The 18,092-nt window shown below is 38.9% G+C and overlaps 1 protein-coding gene across 1 annotated transcript in view; it reads left to right on the forward strand.

Annotated features, from left to right (window-relative positions):
• Window positions 1-18,092, forward strand: part of BCKDHB (branched chain keto acid dehydrogenase E1 subunit beta) — a 409,624-nt gene that overhangs the window by 78,881 nt on the left and 312,651 nt on the right. The gene's annotated exons all lie outside the window — the stretch shown is intronic.

Raw genomic sequence — 18,092 nt, forward strand, 5'->3', positions numbered from 1 at the left:
TTTCAGGACACTCTTTGAACGATCTGTTGAAGCAATGACATGTTTTGTTGACACTTTAACAGCCATTGTTTTGTTTTTTTTCCTGAAACTTTTTTATTAAAGAGCTTCAGACATGTCCATATTATAAGACAGGTTCATCCACATTGACATATATATGTTTGAGAGAGGCATTGTTTTTAATGCCCATGCATACAATGCCTAATTCGTATGGAAGTCAGTATCTATATGAGCCACATTATATGTATGTATATATATATATATATATATATATATATATATATATATATATATATATATGTATATATGAAATAACAGATGTATTAATACTAAATCTGTCCAGCATAATGTCTACCCTATCTTTTAGCTGTTGTTTTCTTAGGAACTGCCAATGCTTATTAGGATGGTGCTTCTCTATCTTAGCTCATTCTGGACATGTAAAAGCCAGAGCTTATGTGAGGGGCTAGCTAGTTTCCTATGGTAACATAGCATTTCTGCACAAGCTGCTGATTGGTAGATCTATTTAAACAGCATAAATATTGTACATGCTCACATTGCATTTGAAGATTTTGGACTGTCACATCTGGTTCTGAAAGATGTGACATGTGATTTCAGCTTTTTGTAATAGATGGAGGATTTGGTCAGTCCCACTTTACCTTTTCATTAGAATTGTAGTGGAAGATTTATTGTCATGTTCCATACAGTACAATTTGAGTTTTGGTGTTTAAGCTATTGAAATAGGAAGGGGGGGGGGGATTGTTTGCTCATTGGGTTCCTTTCATATTAAACATGTTTGTAAATGGGAGAGAACGATACTTTGGGGCAGATTCAATTGTAAAATAAAACCCATTTATTTCACACAAAAAAAATTGCCACGTAGTGTCCCAGAACGGCTGCGAGACAATATGCAGCGATTTTTAGTAAAATACGAGCTCTCTTTTGCTCGCGCCACATAGAGATGCGAGCAAAAGTGAGCATTGCTTTTTACAGTATAATCGGTAAAAATGTGTGGCTAAATGTATTTTTTTTTTTTTTTTAATAAAGTATTATTTTATTGAATTTTAGTATATGCAAAAGAGGAATGTACAAAAAACAAAAATTAGATAAAGAAAAAAACGAAACATAACATTATATAACATGTCAGCCGTTAATCAGAGCCCTAAAATGAGATCACTGTGGGTATAAATGTAGATGTAAATTTAAATGTAAAAAATATAAATAATATAAAAGGAGCAGATCCAGATTTTGACTAGACAAATACATACAAACATGAGTGAATGCATGAATATTATGCAAATACCAGTATCAAAGGCACCACTTGAAATTGCAAAGTTTATCAGAGCAGATTTGGTAAAATTAGTATTACTTAGCCCGAACCAGACGGGACTCACTTTTCGTATTAACTAGAATCCTGACACACCCTTTTCAGTCTATGCCTAGATTCATACCATAAGGACCAGATTTCATGGTATTTGTGTTCTGCCCTTAAAGTATAGGTGTATATTTCATGGTCCATAGTGTCATTTACCAAGGCCTTCCAATTGTGGTAACCTGGTTTTACGTTTGCAAGACAATTACGCGCTATGATAACTTTTGCTAACTTATGGCTATGAAAACAAATTTATACAGAGGTACACTTAAGTTATCTTCTAGTGATATCCCAAATAGGCATAACCTAGGTTCCAGAGGAGGGATTTCCGGGTACAACCCCAACAATACACTTCTATACTCTTTTCCAGAAGGTGTGAACCACCTGACAATCCCATAGCAAGTGCCAGAAATCACATCCTGGCAGACTACACTTAGGGCAATTAGTGTTCCGAGTCCTATCCATTGTTACCAAGGACATTGGAGTGTGATATACACTGTGTAAAATATAAAAGTGAATTTGTTGAAAACGGACAGAAGTAGTGGCGAGTTTTATACTTTTTAGAATGTGACACCACTCCTCCTCATCAATTGTGCCAATATTGGATTCCCACTTCGCTTTAAGAGGTAATAAGCTATTACTAGTCTGATGATGGCTAAGCTCCGCATACACGCATGAAATAACTCTGCGACCTTTCATACTAGTGATCTGATAGGAGAAGTTACCGGTGTGAGGGGAGTGTTCCCGAACTGAGACAGTAGCATGTCTGATTTGCAAATAACGAAAGAAGGCCCTCTGAGGGATCTGGAAATCTCTTTTAAATTGCTCAAAAGATTTGAACAGACTTGTTTCATAGAGCTGACTTAACGAGGACACCCCCAGACGACGCCAGAAACAATCCCCGCTCAATTTGCACAATTCAGGCAGAGTATCATTATACCAGATCGGAGTATCTGCATCCACCCCATTCCCCCCAGGGATTTTATGCGCCATATTCCAAATCCTAATTGCCTGTGCAATGATAGGAGCATCTAGTTTACGTATCCGACCCACCAAAAGCACCTGCAATGGCACAAAAGCACCTGCAACTGAGGCCCCGTCCGCTCACCAACAAAGCCCAACAAGGCTAAATGTATTTTTAGCCGCGCATGTAATGTGTTTTTCAAAATTACAAATTACTGTATGAACTATACTTTTTACTTCTGAGTGAATGGTGCACCAATTTATATTTCAGAGAAAGTGCTAGCAAGTTTCCAAATTAGTTGTTTGCTTTAAGTCCTAAACGATGAATGACGAACAACAAACGTTATATCTTAGATCTAGGGGTAAATGTATCAATCTGCGGGTTCTTCAACACCCTCTTCTTGATAGCAAAGGGCATTGTATATATTATAAGCCAATGCTATAGATGGAGAAATAAAGAGAACATGGAATGTATACGGCAATTTGAAATCACTTTATTCACTTCTTCTCCACAATATTTCACTGTTTTTTTTAATATTTAGAATGTTTTAATTAGCAATTCAAATAAAAGTTAAATTTTAATATATTAATGGGTTACATGTATAACATAAAACAATATGTATGTAAATGACTGTTGGTGCACCATAATTTAAACCAACTTCTTTCTCTTTCCTTCCCTTTTTCAAATGTGGTCAGTTTTAGCTGGCTGGGTAGCACCTCCACCTTGATCCACACCTTAAAATTACTGCAGACATCTAAAAAATTAAAGAAAGAAAAAAGTGGGATACCATAATATCAATATTAATACTTTAGAAGAGAGTAACAGTCTTATAAATTAAATTAGTGGGACAACTACGTCCTTAAAAGACATATAAGTAATATAAGCCCAAAATAACCTAAAATTATAATGTATCCACCTCCATTATGCACCCATAGTTCTAAACCTTAGAACACATTTTAGCTATCAAGTCAAAACAACAGTGAGTTAATACGAATACTAAAATTGCAGTCACTGTGTGTTGTGTGGGTGTGGGTGTGTGGTAGGGGAGTGTCGTCCTTTTTAGTGAGTGTTACTTAATTATAAAAGGATCCTGCATGTACATGTCTTTGGGGAACTCTATGCAGTAAGAAGTTATGAGCGGAATCTTTGTGGCCATCAAGTGACTTTATTTTTGTTTGGACACTTCTACTGGCAGTCATAAGGCAAAGGAGTAAATCCCACCACCACCCAAAAACAGTGTTTATGGTGTTTTGAGACTTGTCTATCCAAATGACATCTAGCAAATGAAAGTAATACAGTAGAGAACTGGCTGTTGGTGAAAAAGGCTGACAGAAGGTAATGTGCCTGTGTATAGTAACAAACAGCCAACAGTCACTAATTTACTAACAGAATATTGCAGTAGCTCCTAAGGAGACATATGAAAAACATCATACCTTGTCATGAATGGAGTATGTCAGCAAGTGATCCCACTGCATTCAGTTCCAAGAAGAAAGTGAAATTTCAATAGGCCAACATAAGTAAATTGAAATCTGCCTTGTCTGGTGATTTAAATAAAATGGAGTCATGGTGCTTGGAGACAAGAATACATGCCAGTAGTGCATCCTGGTATTGGTATATAGTATATTTTGCATGGTTCATATTGGATTCCATTATAGCACACAAGTACATTGTTGTCATATGTTCATCCTTCATTGCAGCAGATTACTAATCCATAAATAGGATAATGCTCCGTGCCACAGGACTAGAAAAGTTCTAGAGCGGCTCAAGGTCCATAACATTATATCCGTTTTAATGCAGTTACTTGTCCAATTAGTTGTTGTTAAGCCATTCTGCAAGACAGGATATTTGTAATTCAAATCCACTACAAGCTAACTAGCAACAACTAAACAACTATAGGACGTCGACAGGGATCAGCATAGAGACAACGACCTTATGAAATTGTTTTAAGGGCAAATGGTCACTTTCTATTAAGTAGATGTATCCAGCAAATAAGTCACGCCTTATGTTGTAATTTTTTATTATTCTAGCAAATTGTTCTAAGTGTATTTTATATACTATTTATACTGAAAGGCAAGAAAAACATTTCCATGATTCTTAACACTGAAATGGAATTACTTTGTTCACCTGAGAATAGGGATACCAATTATATGTACTTTACGTGAAGTCTGATTCGTTCATGGCCTTCAATCAAATGTAATATATTTTTCACAAATTATTTTTAACCAGGAAGAGACACTAAAGGTAATTTACAAACCAGGATAAATTAGGATGTGACCATTTTGCACTGTATTTGCACTGTATTTCCCATTTGGGCTAATATATGAATTATCACTTCACAATGATGACATCTATAGTGGTTGCTCCTTCTTGTAGCTGGATGGATTGGGATGTACTTTGTTGAACGCCAGGTATTGACAGGCAATGTCTGATACTGCACCCAAATGCAAAAAGTTCTGTCAGACAAAATATTTAAATGAGTTGGTGTATATTGTAATTATGCATTTAAGGGGGACTTCCTTGGGCAGTGAGTAGCCTAGGAGCTGTTTTAACATCAAAAAATGATTTGATTTTATTTTTAATGAGTTTCCATAAATCAGACATTATCCATTATTTTCAGTGGGTTGCATTTTTTACAATCCAATGACGTTTTATACAGGAAAGTGCATTTATAAGAGCAAAACTATATAATTTAAATTAAAAAGAAATAATTTACTACATGATATCCCTTTTCTCCCATGACTTCTATAAAGCTTTAAGAGTTAAAGCTTCACTGCGCATAGCTTTTTATGGTGGAATCATATTGGTTCAAACCAGTACATAAATATGGGACACCACGATGAGCCTTCTGCTACCTCCGAAGACCTTTGCACCTGCAGGTAAGCTTAAATAGTCAGACGGGTTTTGTAGTTTATCACGAAGATGAAAATGCCAACAATGGATCCCCCGACAGGATGACACAGAAGGTGTCAAGGACAACAGAGTGGGAATACTGACATCTTAAAAAAACAATGTTTTAGGCTTTGTAAAGTACAATGTACAGCCGGCGCCTCCTTAAATTAGCAGCTTAACAGCGCAAATCGGATTGTGCCCCTTCAAAGGGATCTTCATTCGCCTGAATTGTTGCACGTCTGTTTTTCAAGATGTCAGTATTCCCACTCCGTTGTCCATGAGACCTTCAGTGTCATCCTGCCAGGGGATCCGATATCTGAGTTTTCGTCTTCGGAATAATGACTACCACTGGGCGAGACATGGCCATAGCTACAGCTACAAATTGATTCAGGGGATGCAGTACTAATTGCAAAGTTTAAAATCCTGCTACTCTCTAAATTGCAAGTGCAGAATATGTTTTCACTTTTTTATTTTCCCATTAGATTACTTTAAAATCAAATACTCCCTCCAACAAACTGATTTTTCCATTATAATTAAATCCCCTAATTTAATATTACATTGCTGTACTCAGTGGTCGAAGTGGGGATGTATATGGTGGTATGTCATACCGCCACTACTTCTACTGCTTAAATTGTAAAATTATCAAATTCCAGTAACTTACATTACCATTACATTTTTCATACCATCGCTTCTAAATATAAACTTCGACCACTGGCTGTACTAAAGAACTTGCCTTAAGGGACCTATATAACCACAATGACAGATTTGAGTGAGTTTGCATTCAATTCCCCCAAAGCAAAGGTAAAATTCCCCATGTGGGAATCCTATTTGGTGGAGGTCAGTGGACTGAGCACAGATTATGGAGCCAACTGCCTAAAACACTCTGAATATCGAAGCAAACCACAAAGCTTTAATAAAATAGTATATAGTCGCTAAGTGAATATCTTCTTTTTATCCTCCATTTCACCCCTTTTACAGAGGGTGTGGATAGGAGTGGTCTGAGGCAAATATGGGGGACTTGGTCCAAAGTGCTGAGATCTTGTCTTGTGCCTTGTACTCAAGTCATTTACTCCTAATTCCCTGAAAAAAACTGTGTGTCATATGCTCATATTTTTTTCTTTAGTCTCTTTAGTTTTAATCTTACATGGATTTTGATTCATGAAAACCTGTCCATTATTCCACTATAGAAGCTTTCCATTTTAGGTAAATTTGTGAGCCTTTGCAGTCATATATTTCCTTTCCTGGAGCACTGCTGTTTTTAAATATAAATGTAACTATTTTAGGCATGGTGTTCTAAATCACACATATCTCTTATTTGTGTTCACATCTGAACAGTATGTAGTGTCATATTATATGTTCATCTTATATGCTGCAAGCTTCAGTACCACAATGAACCTAAATAAAGTTTATGACTTTGCTTACAAATGCATAATGCCTCATAGTTAGTGCTACTTACCTCTCAAGAGCCAGATGGGTTTATTATTTTTTTGGATACTTTTTTGCTATCATCTAAAATATATAAATTATGTGCAGAAAAGCATCATTGATTTATTTTATTTTTCCTTCCTAACCAGTTACAACATAATTAGTGTTATGCTTTTTAGGTTTCCTCTGCTCTTCTGTTGTTTTACGATTGCTTTTAGTATTTTGTACTCACAAATATCTTGTTTTTCATCTTTACATTTATTGAATAAATGATTAACTGCTGTTGGCTGTGATCTACTCCTCTCTTGTGCCTTGTTGTGTCTTTTATATTAGATCTCACTTGTAGATTCATTTTTCTGATTAGAGAAACACATTACCAGCTAATATATTTAGATCATCATTAAGCACCTTATAAAAATAAAGTCATAAACTAAGCCTTTGCTGCAAAGTTCCTGGCCATTAGAAAAGTTAAACATTCAGTTGAAGTATCAAATAATCCAAAGTAAGAATGTTGAGATATTTTTTTCTTAACGACTTAACCTATTTGATGTGGCAAACTGCTATATGACGTTTGGGTGGGGGAAATTTTTTTTTTTCTGTCCTATCCAATAGCTCCACTCAGTACTCACTGCAAGCATAAGAAGATGCTATCCTTTGTCACTATTAAGCTTCATCAAGCTCTCATTGGACAGAATAACTGCAAATATACAAAGTGCATAATTGTATAGTGTGCTTATACTAATTTGATTAACTTTAGGAAAGTAGGAATAGAGATCTATACCTCAAAAATTGTCTTTGCACACCTATTTAATACCTACTAAATACAAGTTATCTATTTTATTATACAACACTAAGCCCTATAAGTCCTGACAAGTGTAGAAAATGTGCTTGGTTAGGTTATTATTATTAACGCTTATTCATACAGCACCAGCGTATCCGCATCGTGTTACAATGGGGAACACATTTAGTAATAAAACAAGGCTTGTTGTTTTTTTTTTGTTTTTTTATATATTTATTAAGGTTAAGAGCACAAAATAGACAAAAATTAGAAATATGTACAATCACAAGAAATTTACAATCCCATTACAGATTAGAGCAGGGATTCCCAAACCCAGTCCTCAGGGCTCCCCAACAGTACAGGTTTTCCAGATCACTTGTGACATAATTAGGACCACCTGTGGATCTGTTACAATGTGTCAGTCAGTAATGAATACACCTGTGCTCCAGCAAGGAGATATGGAAAACCTGCACTGTTAGGGAGCCCTGGGGACTGGGTTTGGGAAACCCTGGATTAGAGTATACATTGGACAAGTTGTAAAAGTCAACAATACAAGCAATTTGAGATTACATCAGAAATATCAAGTACATCAAATACAAAGATGTGAATTATATATAAAGAAGAGAAAAAGATCAAAAGACCTATCGCTCACCCCATCTCAAAAACCTCCTGTGACAGGATGGACCGCCTATGCCACCCTGTCTGTTGTTGCTGGGAATCGGCTGGGCTTAGTTTCCCACCGCTCTCTTACGTTATCCCAGATGCGCTATCCTGCCGCAGTAGGAAGGGCTTACAGTGCTGCCACCACTGAGCTCCTTTATGGCGCTCAGAACCACGTTCCTTCTGGATAACTGTCACTGCTAGTGTACTCCTGTGCTGGTACACTTGGTCTGGTAACTCCGGATCTCTTAGTATGAATCAGGGTTGCTTTGGATCGATCGCCCCTGGCCAATCACACTGACCACAGCTGCAGGGTAGCTTCAGAGCGGTGGTGCTGGAGAGCTGGGTCCAATCAGCCGCTGAACGGATTACATTTAGGGTCTAATCTGCAGGTGACAGGATTACAGCAATATTGAAGACGTTGTCAAGCACGGTCTTGAAGCAGGGAGTGATGCCCTGACAAGGACAGTTCCACTGATTAAAGGTATCGGTGGTCAGGTCAGATGAAACATCAGAATGATACATTTCAGTGTACAGGACAGTGCTTTTTATACAGATTTGGACACAGGCTATTTTTAGAATCAGGATGTAACCTGTTTACCAAAACATAGATTTACAGGCATTGCAAAGCCAACCATATTTACACTTATCTGTGAAATTCTTAAAAACCTTGCTGTGATGTCCTGCATCTTATTTCAGAGGCAGGAGACCTACTAGCAAGTCAAATGGTTTAGCTGGCATGAATACTTCAGACAGTCGCAGAATACACATTTCCAAAGAAAAAGTACAACCCTCAAACAAATCATTTCCCCACATCACAATACACAAAGACTTTGTAAACAAATGCTCATTGTATCAGATATGTATATCAGAAATGAGACATTTGCTTTAGAAAGGTTAAACAGAAAAAACAAATTTTCTACCCTGGTCTCAGGAATAATGATTTCCTATCTCAACATATACACAATATCAAACATAAGTGCTTGTGCAATTATATAAATAAGTGCCCTGTGCTATTTCCTTTAAATAAATTTATATATATATATTTATATATATATACTTCAGTGTGGCGAGCTTGCCATTTGTGTGTCAATCTATACTGTCTTCTCTGAAGTACGTTCTTCAGAATTGGATGTTTGGCTACTTTCAGCAGTGGGAGTTTGGTGGAGCCAGGAGGCCAGTACGATTGCATGGAGAGCTGGTAGCTCAAAGTGAATAAACCCCCACTATGCTAAAGCACAAACATGCTGTAACCCTTTTGCGTTCATTGTCTGAAGCTGGGTACACACTATACTGTTTTCAGAAGATTATTGGGCCAATCAGACGATATACGACTGATTAACCAGATATCGTGTGAGTGTGTATACTTACCCGATGATTCAATGTCGTTCCAAAGTGCCAATCATCGCTTCATCTGGTTGGTCGTACTGTTTGGTGTTTGTTGTTTAGTAGCTGGTGAAAATGGAAAGAAACAGATGATCCTGCATGATTTTCATTTCCTCCTTGGCTTCTTTTGGGGAATGTAGGGGTGCTGCTGCTGGGTAAAATGTTAGTGACTGCATCCAATGGCAGCACAAGAGTTCAATGAGAACATAGAGACGCTGAGCTGCTGCTGACAGTTCAATGTAAATCTGCGCTATCTGCATCCTGAATGAAGGAGAACGGAGACAGCGAGCAAGCACACGGTCAGCGCTACAGATATGGAGAAATGCCAGCCGTTTCATTCATTCATTCATTCATTCTGCTGCAGCATAAGTCATTGATATACACTTCACTAGGTTAGCTAAATAAACGAGTGGTGGTCTTTAAGGGCAGAGCTGACACTGCAGGCCATTTGCATGCTTCAGTTCCTGGCCATAACATCTTCCAGGCTGACGTTGACAGGCTGTAAATCAGTGTGCAAGTCTCCTCCAGATGAGCAGCAGAGATTTGAAGGTAAATCGTGTGTACACATGAATTAGCATGTAAATTAACAAAAGAGTCAATATGAAAACAGCCAGTCAGCAGCTTGTGTCTGAATGACAAGAGAGTTGGAAAACCGTTCTGATTGGCTGTTCTCGTACTGAAAAAATTTAAGTTAGTTAATTGATTGTCAGGTGTTGTCACCTCAAGTCTGTGAATATACTTTATGAAATGGACTTAATTTAACTTGGTTCTCTAAAGGTTCCAGTATTGGGAACTCCACAGTTATTGAGAAGGAAAATATTTGCTAGTTATTAGTTTTAGGATCAGATGTGTCTCTGGAACAGTTTCCACAATGTGTGTCTGGAACAGTTCGCGGGGACACATGGTCTCTGTTTTTACGCAAATCTCTGCTCATTTTCCTTTGCATCACATAGAATCTGCCCCTCAATGTAAAAATCTTTAAATTAATTTTTCTATTTATTTTGCACAATTAAAAGTTCCTTTTTTTTTTATCAGAGAGCATTAACTTCAAGCCATACAATGTTTGCATTTACCTTTTATGCATGATCCCAATTGTTTCCTTTTGTAATTTTGACATTTTACAATAAATGATTATAATCTCTCAAAGCACCAGTAAATATCAAGTCAAAGGTACATGTTGTGCTCTGCCCTATGAGTTGAAAACAGAAACTGGTTTTAGAATTGAGCTGGTCTATAGAACTTAGATGTACATTCCATTGAACATCTGCAAATGCCTATAGGGCACTTAGACTAAGATGATATGCAGTACAAGAACAAACTGGTCATGCTATTTATAATTTGTTGTCTTTTTCTTAATAATTGTCGCAAATGTGATGACTCTGAAGTATTATATTTTCAAATATCATATACAATAGCTTCCAGAAATATTTTTCAGTAGTTGATTTGTTTGACCATATCATTGCATATAACTGTACTGGTACCAACTACAAAATTGCTTTTTGTAAAAAAAACCAAAACTAATCACTGTTTCAGAGCTTAATATTTTAGGGTTTTGCACTAATTAAAGGTTGTACAACTCACATTCAGGGGCACTGATAAGCTTCAGTTCAAACAGCAGTATATGACTGGTCTGGCCCCATCAACTGTATGCAGAGCTGGATTAAACAATTCGAGATTGCAACTTTATATTAGTTTGTGTGGCGTCACACCCCAGGTTGCACACAGGAAGTATGGGCCCAAGAAACTGCCATTTCGAGACTCAAGTTTCATGATAACATTTGCGTTTTGTAATTTGTGCAACTAACTAGATTGAAACAGAACCGTGGGAGATGTCGCATATACTGCATTAGTACAGCCTGTTCAATTAATTGGAGGCTTCTCCATTTAAAATTGAACTTGGCACACTTTGTGTTGATGTCATTACACAGCACTTACACACTAATTCATAATGTGAAAGCCTCCTATCTACCGAACAGGCTGCACTGTTGCTAAATGATTGATTGCTCCAGTAGAAAACAAGATATCAAGGGAAATATAAGGGACCACAAACGAGCATCAGTATTTGTCCTGGCGCCAAAGGGCCTTGATATATGCTCCACTTTGTGGACAGGCCAATAAAGGTTTGTATATTAGGTATCAGACTAATAAGGGAACTTGAAGTTTATAATTATATACCTTTTTTAGTTTTATTTCTTATTTAATATAAATGTACACTTCTATTCCTGCTGAGGCAATGTAGAATGTATCCTTTCCTCTCACCCTTGGCACCCTCTTCTCTCTGGCTTCTTCAGCATAATATGGAATAAACAAAAATGAAAACTGCATATAATTTGCTATGGTAATAATATTGTTTATGTACATAGCACCAACATACTAGCAACCTGTTACAATATAGAACAAATACAGTAGTAAAACCAGACTAGTTATAACCATACAGACAATAAGGTAAGAAGGCTCTATCTGCAAACTTAAAATCTATAGGAAAATGAGTGTTTGATAAATGACATTCAATGCCAAGTTTTGTGGTAAATGTGTAGATGGGTTGTAATCTGGTATAAAAGCCTTGGAGTATAAAAAAAAGGTGGTTTGAAAATGTGAAACTTTTGTGATAAAGTTTTCTGAAGATGTGTGTTGTCATGGAATGTTTGAAGGAAAGTCTTGTCATACAAGGGAAGACATTCCAGAGAGTGGATGCAACCTGAAAAAGTCTTATGAACAAGTTATGAGTGAGGATTAGAGGCGCATATCATCATCAGCTACTTCTATAGCGCCACTGATTCCGCAGCACTGTACAGAGAACTCACTCACATCAGTCCCTGACCCATTGGAGCTTACAGTCTAAATTCCCTAACATACTCACATACAGAGAGAGAGAGAGAGAGAGACGGGTCAATTTGATAGTGGCCAATTAATCTACTAGTATGTTTTTGGAATGTGAGTGAAAACCGGAGGAAATCGGAGCACCCGGAGGAAACCCATGCTAACAAAAGGGAGAACATACAAGCTCCACACAGATAAGGCCATGGTCGGCAATCGAACTCATTAGCCCAGTGCTGTGAGGCAGAAGTGCTAACCACTAAGCCACCATGTTACTCCTATATTTAAGCAGAGTGGAGACACAAAGATTGGAGATATTTAAGATAGATTAGATGTATGCTGGTGCAGTTTATGTATGGCTTTATATGTTAGTAGAAGTGTTTTATATTCGATTCTGTGAAGTACAGGCAACAATGTAGAGACTGAAAGAATTGAGTTGGAATAGAAGACTGGTGTGGATGATTTGTCTAGTCGCTGTGTTGAAAACAGATTGTAGGGGTGAAAATCTGCGAAAATTTATTATAAGGGTATTGTGTTAGTCAATGCGGTATATGAAGCTTTGTTTGAAGTTTTTGCAGTGTTTTGTGTGTGATATATTTGTATTCTGGAGATGCTTTTTAGATGCATATATCAGGATTTGGATACAAATTGAATGTTTGGAACAAAGGAGAGTTATGCGTCAAGGAAGACACTTAGGCCTTTATTTATTAACAAGTGAGAATAACAAATTTCTTATCACAGTGATAGAAAATCAGTTATTACTGCAATTTTTAAAGATAATATCGCTGAAGCAACTGAGTGATATTCAGCCTGGCGATACTGGTTGGCAGTGGTAGAGTAGTCATATCACTTCTCCAGCTAGTCTTGGTAGACATCTGCATGCTTGATTAGGCTTTGCTCCTTCACACATGTGCAGTGGAACTGGAAGCACTGCAGAAGTTTGCTTTGGCAATACAGAAGATCCCCACCCCTCTTGCCACTCAGATCCCCACCCCTCTTGTCTCTCATTTCCTCACCCCTCTTGCCTCTCATTTCCTCACCCCTCTTGCCTCTCATTTCCTCACCCCTCTTGCCTCTCATTTCCTCACCCCTCTTGCCTCTCATTTCCTCACCCCTCTTGCCTCTCATTTCCTCACCCCTCTTGCCTCTCATTTCCTCACCCCTCTTGCCTCTCATTTCCTCACCCCTCTTGCCTCTCTTACCTCTCCCCCACATGCCTCTCTTACCTCCCCCCACATGCCTCTCTTACCTTCCCCCACATGCCTCTCTTACCCCACTCCCCCATGCCTCTCTTGCCTTGCCCTCCCACACATGCCACTCTTGCCTTGCCCTCCCACACATGCCACTCTTGCCTTGCCCTCCCACACATGCCACTCTTGCCTTGCCCTCCCACACATGCCTCTCAGACTCCTCACTCTTTACCATGTGCCACTCGCACCTCCCCACACTTAGCTGCACTGTCAGAGTGTACAGAGGAAGGAAGAAGATCACATGCAGATTTCACTGCTCTAACTACTTTTATGATTGGTTGTGCGTGACCTAACTGCAGCAGAAGCCAGCTGTTTCCATTCAGTCTTAATCTCTTACCGTCTCATTATCAGTGCCGTAACTAGACATTTTAGTGCCCTGGGCGAACCCAGGGCACCGGCGCCCCCCATATAAGTGGGAGTGTCAATAGTCGAGTGGTCGTGGTCAACCTACTGTGGGGGCGTGGCTAGTGCTTTACAAGTTCTAAACCGCACTGAAACCCCTCCCTCCCCATTCTTCACGGTCTGGCTTTGTAAGGATCTTTATGTAATAAGCCTCCATAGAATCAAAGTACTTTAAATGCAGCTGTCACATGCTAGCTGTATAAAAAATGAATTGTTTTTTTAAATAAAACTCACTGAAACAAATTAAAACATAATTGTAACGGTACCATCTGTATCACACTGCTACTTCATCCCACTGTGCCCTCCATCACAGTTTCTCCTTTATCACACCGTGCCATGGAGCCATCTTTATCACATTGTGCCCCCTTATCACCATCACACGAAATTATTATATATATATACACACACATATACATACAAGTTAACCCGTGCATGCTACTTATGCATTCTAGTCAAATCAAGCTACTTAAGGTGTTAAAAAGGTTCTTGTCATGCATTTGGGCCTAGCCCAGGCCTCCTCAGGGGAAGAGCGTTACTTCCCGACGCAAGCGCCCTTTTTTAACGTGGTTTTGTTCACATGTCACCACCTCATCATTTTTCTCCATCACCTCATCCTTCATCTTCATTGCCACATCCTTCATCAAGCTACTCAAGCTGTTAAAAACTCCCCACTGTCACCCCCCGGCAACCACCAACCACTTCCAACTGTCACTTCTTCAAGAAATATATAGGTCAGTGTATAATTCTGCCCAGCAGGTGGCGCTGCAGCTTGTTTTTTTTTTCCCCACACACGCCACTAGGCATTTATATAGTAGATATATACACACACACACACACATACAATATAAAGAGCCTCCTAGGGTCCGCCATACAATACAGAGAGCATTCCTGTGACCTCCATACTATACAGAGAGCATTCCTGTGACCACCATACTATACGGAGAGCATTCCTATGACCGCCATACTATACGGAGAGCATTCCTGTGACCTCCATACTATACAGAGAGCATTCCTATGATGACCACCATACTATACAGAGAGCATTCCTATGATGACCACCATACTATACAGAGAGCATTCCTGTGACCTCCATATCATACAGAGAGCATTCCTGTGACCTCCATACCATACAGAGAGCATTCCTGTGACCTCCATACCATACAGAGAGCATTCCTGTGACCTCCATACCATACAGAGAGCATTCCTGTGACCTCCATACCATACAGAGAGCATTTCTGTGACCTCCATACTATACAGAGAGCATTCCTGTGACCTCCATACCATACAGAGAGCATTCCTGTGACCTCCATACCATACAGAGAGCATTCCTGTGACCTCCATACCATACAGAGAGCATTTCTGTGACCTCCATACTATACAGAGAGCATTCCTGTGATGGAGAGGGTGCAGAGGTTACAGCTGTATTTCGGGGGTCCAGGAGTCAGAATTGACAGGTGTCAGGGATCAGAAGGAAGGGAAACATATCTGGATAGAAACAGAGGGAACTGATATGCAGGGCAAGGAAAGGTCAATGATGGGGGCTCTGTACTGTACCGAGAGTTGGGAGGGGCACTGGAGTCATAGTTATCAGGAGCAGAGGTGAGAGTGTTGGTGGAACGCAGGGCTGTCAGGAGGAGCTGGGGATGCTGGGAGGGGCAGTCCTGGAAGCAGAGAGCTGCTAACACACAGCATGTGATATAACAGACCAGTGCTTAGGGAGAGAACAACTAATGGAGCTGACAGATCCCCCTCCCCCTCACTTACTTAAGGTCTGTTCTCAGCTCCCCGCAGTGTTGGCTCTTCGCCACTGACAGCATGGTGACATCATCAGTGATGCTGCAGTGACAGGGAGCCGGCATTTTTTTCATAGTCCCCTCCCCCCTCTCGCGGCACCCTCTCCCCCGACTCGCGCGGGGGGGGGGGCACAAATAATTTTTTTTACTACGTAACACAGAGGGGAAGGTAGCGGGCGGCTGCTGCGCCTCCTCGGGCTTGCGCCCGGGGCGACGGCACCGCCCGCACCACCCTAGTTACGGCTCTGCTCATTATGATAACATTAATTGTTCCTGCGCTATATTCTTTCTGTAGTAAAGAATTACAACTGTAATGAGCAGTCTTTGGCATCCTAACTGCTTTACTTGGAAAGTTTGCATCCACTGGCTCTTGGGCTGTTCTATTTTTATATTGCTCCCCATAATACTTACCAAAACACATAAACCAAAAAGCAGGTCCACGTCTTTTTATGTGGCTAGTGTAGACAATTGAGACTAAAACAAACTTGTGAAATTACTACTTTAAGGCAAAACTAGCTCTATTTATTTCTTCCTATACACACTAGAAAAGTACAGCATACAAAGCCTGGCAGCTCAGTTCCGCAATTAAATGAAAAGTCTGTGTTTTGGAATGTTTTGTAAGCAGTAAACCAGTGAATGTGTAAATTAATAGACTGGTTAAACTTGAAGATAAATTCTGGGGTTTCAGTTTAACAGAGGCATGATTTGTGGGACTGGTAGTTGCTGTGAAATTAACCTGTTATAATTCTGGCCACAAATAATGGTACCCTTGCACTTTTTTTTTTTGTTTTTAACTCACAATTTTCTCTAAGCAAATTAACAACTGTATTTGGTCTCCACAATACTTGTTTATATACAGGACATTTTGTTTTGATTCTGAATTACTGTATATCCTTTTTTAATCAGAAAAACGAAGTTGCATTGACAAAATTATTGACACCCTACACTTAATATTCGGTAGTATAGTCTTTGGTCAAAATAACTGCAGTCAATCGCTTCATATAGCTATGGATAAGCTTCCTGCACCTCTACAGACAGCGTGTTCCACTATTCTTGTGCCAACTGCTCCAGTTGTCCCTGTTTTGAAGGGTGCTTTCTCCCAACTGCTGTTTTAAAATCTCTCCACATGTGGTTTATGGAATTTAGATCTGGATGCTTTTTTTTTAGAACTGGTACTTTTTACAATGTGTTTGGTGTCAATATCCTGCTCTAACATCAATGAACTTCGATGGAGACCCTGCTTTCTGACACTGGGATCAACATTGTGCTCCAAAAACAGCCTGGTAATCTTAAGATTTCATGATGCCATTCTCACTTTGAAGCCATGCAGTGCCAGATGCAACACAGCAAATAAAAAACATCACTAACCCTCGTCCATATTTCATTGTGGAATGTATTCTTTTCACTTCCGCTTTCTTTAAACATAGAGATGATGTGCTTTACCTAAAAGCTCTAATTTGGTCCCATTTCCAGTCAGACGTCTTATATCTCTCTCAACAGTAGGGCAGTCCTAGGCCTCCTACCATATAACCTCCTATCATTGAGTTGGAGAAGGATGGTGCAAGCTGAAACTGTCATAACTTGTGTCTGAAGTCAGCTTGAGTCTGTTTGGCAGTTGATTGAGTTGCTTTCTCCACCATTCGAACAATCCTGCACTGCAGTCGTTGATCAAGTTTTCTCTTTCCCAGAAGTTTTTCTACCGTGCCATGGTCCTTAAACTTCCTAGCAACTTTACGTACCGTCTCAGGAGATTGATTTGTAGCCTTGAGATTGTACATGCATGGCTACTATCTTCTGTCTGTCCTCCTTAGACAATTCTGTTTTTCTTTTCTTTTCTCCATGCTCATGGCAGGCCAAACAGTGACACAAAAAAGGAAAATGAGTGCTTTTCTCTATTCAACCTTGTTTAATGAGTGATTTTTTTATATTTCAGGGGCTTCATATTCACCACAGGAATGGTTATGACTTTGTAATTTTTTATGCTTTTTGTGTTTTATTCTACTGCAAACTAAAGAAATGCACGTAGATATCAAAATATCTTTTACTTTCAACAATTTCCCGAAGAAATGTTGCATTATTAGAAAAAACTGCAAGAGGGCCAATATTTGTGACCATAACTCTTGTTACTTAAGTATTGGGTAACAGTAAAAACAATAAAATAAGGTATTTTTTTTTTCTTAATTTATAGTATGTCTTTTTTTTCTCTCACATATTATCTGTTACTTACCTTTCTGTTTTAATCACGCTGTACTTTTGTGAGTTTTAAAATTAAAGGTTAAGAAATAGTGCATTCATTTTTGACACTACCTTATTTCACAGCTCATACTTCTGCACAGTTCCTTTTTGTATTTCTGCAGTCAAT

The sequence above is a fragment of the Mixophyes fleayi genome, chromosome 3 (genome assembly GCF_038048845.1).
Source record: "Mixophyes fleayi isolate aMixFle1 chromosome 3, aMixFle1.hap1, whole genome shotgun sequence".
Classification (NCBI taxonomy): Eukaryota; Metazoa; Chordata; class Amphibia; order Anura; family Limnodynastidae; genus Mixophyes; species Mixophyes fleayi.